Source organism: Arachis ipaensis, chromosome B10 (assembly GCF_059453495.1).
Source record: "Arachis ipaensis isolate K30076 ecotype BB chromosome B10, ASM5945349v1, whole genome shotgun sequence".
Taxonomy (NCBI): domain Eukaryota; kingdom Viridiplantae; phylum Streptophyta; class Magnoliopsida; order Fabales; family Fabaceae; genus Arachis; species Arachis ipaensis.
The window spans coordinates 89,364,208-89,371,238 of record NC_142435.1 but is presented as its reverse complement, the minus strand read 5'-3'; the positions used below and the strand labels follow the sequence as shown (position 1 = coordinate 89,371,238).

The 7,031-nt window shown below is 35.3% G+C and overlaps 1 non-coding gene across 1 annotated transcript; it reads right to left on the bottom strand.

Moving 5' to 3' along the window:
* Positions 1-6,021: 6,021 nt before the first annotated feature.
* Positions 6,022-6,129, bottom strand: LOC148580808 (small nucleolar RNA R71). Its single transcript, XR_015896677.1, has one exon. It is a non-coding gene; the product is annotated as a small nucleolar RNA R71 (small nucleolar RNA).
* Between the last annotated feature and the right edge of the window lie 902 nt (positions 6,130-7,031).

Below are 7,031 nucleotides of genomic sequence, written 5' to 3'. Positions count from 1 at the left end.
ATCAGGAGATTGAAAACCCGCTCTTGGCTAAGTATTGCTTCACTAATTCATCAGGTATCTGAGAAGAAGAAAGAGTTGGTCCAATGTTCAATCAAATTTAGGAAACAATTCTAATGAAGGAGCTCAAGCATAGATATTACCTAAATAGAAGAAAACAGAACGAACCATAGGAGTATAATCCATTAACGAAGCGAGAAACTCAGTCAGTACAGCATCGCATAATGCCTCCTCCATTGCTTGATTGCGGATTATGGTTAGGATTCATCTCCTCCTCACTCTATCTGTACAATAATCTACCTTGCGAATTTATCAATTTTTTTAGAATTTACTTCAAATTCATATACACAAGCCATTCACATTATGCTAAGTTTGTAAATTAAGGATTAAAAAATCAAGAGAAAAATTTTCGGTACGCAAAAATATGCATTAAACTAATCAAACTGAGAAGAGTGACACGCAATTGCTTCCTATCCTGCAATAGAATGCTGACAGAGAATGCAACAACGTCATTCACAAATGAGATGTGTTAACGGCAGAGGCTCTTTCTCTCGATATCAGGGGATTCCGTGTTGCTACAAATCTGGAGATGATGCATTAGCGGAGCTCCATCCCATAAGCTTTACGACAGCAGTGAAAAGCAAATGAACTACGGTGGCGGCGGCGACAGCTTCGGCGAGCTTAGGGTTTCAGCAACAAACTCTCTCTTCTCTTTGAATCTCTCTTTTTCTAACACTCGCCACTCCTCTGATCTCACTCTTCCTCTATTTGGTTGGGTTTTGCCATTTTGGCGTTTTAGGAGAGTTTTAGTTTAATTATGAATATTGACACAAGGCTTTTTTAGTTAATGTTATTAAGAATAATAGCGGTGATGGGTGAAAATTAGATTTCCACACAAACTCAAGTTATCCTCCTTGGAAGGTGAAGAGGTCAGCTGGCCTTACTGTAGGTTGATACTATGTTCATCTTTGTACTTTCGGGGTAAGTTTTCTCCCTCAGATTTAGTGTCCACCATATAGTACCATATATGCTTGGAAAGCTCTAGATTCTTACTTTCCAATGCCACTAAAATTACCTCATTTGGAGTTTTGTAGCTCAAGTTATTCTTGTTGGAGTATGAAGAGGTCAGGGTTGCAAATCCTCTTTGCTTAACTCAGAAGCCTCTTTGAGTTTGTTTCCAACTCTTTTGTCACCTTGGGTGTGTGATTCTTCTTTTAGTGCTTTTATTGCTTCTTTTTTTATTATTTCCTACAAAATTTATAAAATCAAAAGATCAAAGAAATGTACCATTTAAGCACAAAAGCATTCAATATTTAAGCACTAATCATCAATTTCTTGTATGAAAAAGCATAGAAAAACATGACATGATGGCATGTCATCACAACACCAAACTTAAACCTTGCTTGTCCCCAAGCAAGAAAAGGATCATGCAATAAAGATCGACAATCTAAGGTAAGAAGAATAGCAACTCAATGTTCATGGTTGGCTAGTTTTCTATGCATACAACAATCACAAAAGAAAGGTAAATGATTGATGCTTCTATCTAGCTCAATTTATGAAATTTTTTCCTTATATTTCTTCCTTGAAACAAGCTTTACATTCTCTTATTAGCTTCTCCTTTTGGGTGCTTTGTCCCATGAGTTGATAGCAAAGCTACGACTATAAATGCTTTGTTTTCAAGTATTACCACTTGACACATAAGCACCACAAGTATTTAATTAGAGGACTTCTTTAAGCTCATTTGTTTCTTTTCTTAACTCTCTAATCATTGATGCTTAGAGCCTTGAGCTTTGAGGGAGTGCATTGCACCTGAGCCTAACCTTGACTCTAAGTGTTTTGTTTTCAAGATTTTTGCTTGATACATAGACACCACAAGTACTTAACAATGAAATTGTCATTGGTACTCAGAGCCTTCAGCTTTCTCATTCTTTCCCTTTTTCTTTTCTTGCCTTAATTTGTTTATTCAAGGTTTTCATGATTTCCAAAAATTTCATAAAATATCCTGGATGAAAACTTTAATTAAATAAAATCTAATGCAACTGAGCAATGATGAGCGGATAATTTATACGCTTTTTGACATTGTTTTTACATAGTTTTCAGTATAATTTAGTTAGTTTTTAGTATATTTTTATTAGTTTTTAAATAAAAATCACAATTCTGGACTTTACTATGAGTTTGTGTATTTTTTTGTGATTTCAGGTAATTTCTGGCTGAAATTGAGGGACTTGAGCAAAAATCAGATTCAGAGGTTGAAGAAGGACTGTAGATGCTGTTGGATTCTGACCTTCCTGCACTCAAAGTGGATTTTCTGGAGCTACAGAACTCCAAATGGCGTGCTCTCAATTGCGTTGGAAAGTAGACATCCAGGGTTTTCCAGAAATATATAATAGTTCATACTTTGCCCGAGTTTAGAGGACGCAAACTGGCGTTGAACGCCAGTTCCATGCTACATTCTGGAGTTAAACGCCAGAAACAAGTTGCAAAGTGGAGTTAAACGCCAGAAACAAGTTACAAACTGGTGTTCAACTCCAAGAAAGACCTCTACACGCGTAAAGCTCAATGCTCAGCCCAAGCACACACCAAGTGGGCCCCAGAAGTGGATTTCTGCATCATTTACTTATTTCTGTAAACCCTAGTAACTAGTTTAGCATAAATAGGACTTTTTACTATCTTTGTAAAGGATCTTTGATTAGTTTTTATGCTATCTTAGACTTTCATGGGGGCTGGCCATTCGGCCATGCCTGAACCATTATCACTTATGTATTTTCAAACGGTAGAGTTTCTACACACCATAGATTAAGGTGTGGAGCTCTGCTGTTCCTCATGAATTAATACAAAGTACTACTATTTTTCTATTCAATTCAAGCTTATTCCTTCTCTAAGATATCCATTCGCACCCAAGAACATGATGAATGTGATGATTATGTGACGCTCATCATCATTCTCACCCATGAACACGTGTCTGACAAACACTTCCGTTCTACATGCAAACAAGCTAGAATGAGTATCTCTTAGATATCTAATACAGAGGACCGAGTCTGAGATATTAGAATCTTCGTGGTATAAGTTAGAACCCATGGATGGCCATTCTTGAGATCCAGAAAGTCTAAACCTTGTCTCTGGTATTCCGAGTAGGATCTGGGAAGGGATGGCTGTGACGAGCTTCAAACTCGCGAGTGTTGGGCGTAGTGACAGACGCAAAAGGATAGTAAATCCTATTCCAGTATGATCGAGAACCGACAGATGATTAGCCATGCAGTGACAGCGCATTGGACCATTTTCACAGAGAGGATGGGATGTAGCCATTGACAATGGTGATGCCCTACATAAAGCTTGCCATGGAAAGGAGTAGGAATGATTGGATGAAGACAGCAGGAAAGCAGAGGTTCAGAGGAACGAAAGCATCTCTATATGCTTATCTGAAATTCTCACCAATGAATTACATAAGTATCTCTATCCTAATCTATGTTTTATTTATCTTTTAATTATTAAAACTCTATATCCATTTGAATCCGCCTGACTGAGATTTACAAGGTGACCATAGCTTGCTTCAAGCCGACAATCTCCGGGGGATTGACCCTTACTCACGTAAGGTTTATTACTTGGACGACCCAGTGCACTTGCTGGTCAGTTGTGCGAAGTTGTGACAAAGAATTAAGATTATGAACGTGCGTATAAAGTTTTCAGCGCCGTTACCAAGGAGTGGAACCGTCACGATTTCTGCGCACCAAGTTTTTGGCGCCGTTGCCGGGGATTGTTTGAGTTTGGACCACTGACAGTTCATCTTGTTGCTCATATTAGGTAATTTTATTTTAATTTTAAACTTTTTATTTCTTATTTTCGAAAAATACAAAAAAAATTTATATTTTCAAAAATATTTTTATTCAGAATTTTTAAGAATGAATTCTAGTGTTTCAGATGATGCTTCTATCATCACAGGAGCTAGTTGATTCCCATCAATTTGGCTGTTATATGTAATGTCCTGCTGAAGCTTGTTCTGCCCTGTCTAATCTCTTTAGACTGAAGCTTTATACTAACATTGCATGATTCCTGGAATTCTTATTAAAAATTTTGAAATCCTTATTTTCTTTTTCGAAATAATTTTCGAAAAATACCAAAAACATTAATAAATTCATAAAAACCAAAAATTTTGTGTTTCTTGTTTGAGTCTAGTGTCAGTTTTTAATTTTGGTGTCAATTGCATGTTTTTAAAATTTGTGCATTTTTTTCAAAAAATTCATGCATTGCATTCTTCATGATCTTCAAGTTGTTCTTGACAAGTCTTCTTGTTTGATTTTCATATTTTCTTGTCTTGTGTCTTTTCTTGTTTTTCATATGCATTCTTGAATTCTTAGAGTCTAAATATCAAAAATTTCTAAGTTTGGTGTCTTGCATGTTTCTTTTCTTAAAATTTTTTCAAAAATAAGTTCTTGGTGTTCATCTTGACATTCAAAGTGTTCTTGGTGTTCATCTTGACATTCATAGTGTTCTTGCATGCATCACATGTTTTGATCCAAAATTCTCATGCATTGAGTCTTTTTTATGTTTTTCTCTTTCTTTATTAAAATTCAAAAATAAAAAATATCTTTCCTTTTTCACTCATAAATTTTCGAAAATTTGAGTTGACTTTTTCAAAAATTTTTCAAAATTAGTTGTTTCTTATGAGTCAAATCAAATTTTCATTTTAAAAACTCTATCTTTTTCAAATCTTTTTCAAAAAAATCAAATATTTTTCATTTTTCTTTCATAATTTTTGAAAATTTCAAATTGATTTTCAAAAATCTTTTTCTTATTTCTATTTCGTATTTTCGAATTTAATACTAACAATTAATGTGATTGATTCAAAAATATTAAGTTGTTACTTGCCTATTAAGAAATGTTCAATCTTTAAATTTTAAAATCATATATTTTAGTTTCTTGTTAGTCAAGTAATCAACTGTAATTTTCAACATCAAATCTTTTTAAATTTCTTTTTCAAATCTTTTTCAAAATAAATTTCAATCACATCTTTTTCAAAATCAATTTCAAAATCCTTTCTAACTTCTTATCTTTTCAAATTTGATTTTCAAATCCTTTTCAATTAACCACTTAACTTTTTGATTGATTTTTATCTTTTTCAAAACTACCTAACTAATTCTCTCTCTCTAATTTTTGAAAATCCCTTTCCTCTTTTTCAAAATTCCCTTTTTTTTAACTAATTATTTTAATTTTTAATTTAATTTGATTTCAATTTTAATTTTCGAAATTTAACTTTAAATTTTATTTTTTAATTTAATTAATTTTCAAAATTCTCTCTCTCTCATCTCCTTCTATTTATTTTTTCATCTACTAACACTTCTCTTCCACCCAAAATTCGAACCCCATCTTCCTCTCCGTGTTCGAATTTTACCTCTTCTCCTTCTTACATTCTTCTCTTCTTATACTTGCATAAGGAATCTCTATACTGTGACATAGATGATTCCATATTTTCTTTTCTGTTTTCTTCTTTTTCATATGAGCAGGAACAAGGATAAGAACATTCTTGTTGAGGCTGATCCTGAACCTGAAAGGACTCTGAAGAGGAAGCTAAGGGAAGCTAAAGCACAACTTTTTGGAGAAAATCTGACAGAAATTTTCGAAAAAGAAGGAGACATGGCCGAAAATAATAACAATGAAAGGAAGATGCTTGGTGACTTTACTGCACCAAATTCTAATTTACATGGAAGAAGCATCTCAATTCCTGCCATTGGAGCAAACAACTTTGAGCTTAAACCTCAATTAGTTTCTCTGATGCAACAGAACTGCAAGTTTCATGGACTTCCATCTGAATATTCTTTTCAGTTCTTAACTGAATTCTTGCATATCTGTGATACTGTTAAGACCAATGGGGTTGATTCCGAGGTCTATAGGCTTATGCTTTTCCCATTTGCTGTAAGAGACAGAGCTAGAATATGGTTGGACTCTCAACCTAAGGATAGCCTGAACTCTTGGGATAAGCTGGTCACGGCTTTCTTAGCCAAGTTCTTTCCTCCTCAAAAGCTTAGTAAGCTTAGAGTGGATGTTCAAACCTTCAAACAGAAAGAAGGTGAATCCCTCTATGAAGCTTGGGAGAGATACAAGGAACTGACCAAAAAGTGTCCTTCTGACATGCTTTCAGAATGGACCATCCTGGATATATTCTATGATGGTCTGTCTGAGCTATCAAAGATGTCACTGGACCATTTTGCAGGTGGATCCATTCACCTAAAGAAAACGCCTACAGAAGCTCAAGAACTCATTGACATGGTTGCAAATAACCAGTTCATGTACACTTCTGAAAGGAATCCTGTGAATAATGGGACGCCTATGAGGAAGGAAGTTCTTGAAATTGATACTCTGAATGCCATATTGGCTCAGAATAAAATATTGACTCAGCAAGTCAATATGATCTCTCAGAGTCTGAATGGATTGAAGGAATCATCCAACAGTACTAAAGAGGCATCTTCTGAAGAAGAAGCTTATGATCCTGAGAACCCTGCAATAGCAGAAGTGAATTACATGGATGAACCCTATGAAAACACCTATAATCCCTCATGGAGAAATCACCCAAATCTCTCATGGAAGGATCAACAAAAGCCTCAACAAGGCTTTAACAATGGTGGAAGAAACAGGTTTAGCAATAGCAAACCTTTTTTATCATCCACTCAGCAAAAGACAGAGAGTTCTGAGCAGAATCCATCTAGCTTGGCAAATATAGTCTCTGATCTATCTAAGGCCACTTTAAGTTTCATGAATGACACAAGGTCCTCCATTAGAAATTTGGAGGCACAACTGGGCCAGCTGAGTAAAAGAGTCACTGAAACTCCTCCTAGTACTCTCCCAAGCAATACAGAAGAGAATCCAAAAAGAGAGTGCAAGGCCATTGATTTAACCATCATGGCCGAACCTAAAAGGGAGAGAGAAGACGTGAATCCCAGTGAGGAAGACCTCCTGGGACGTCCAGTGATCAATAAGGAGTTTCCCTCTGAGGAACCAAAGGAATCTGAGATTCATCTAGAGACCATAGAGATTCCATT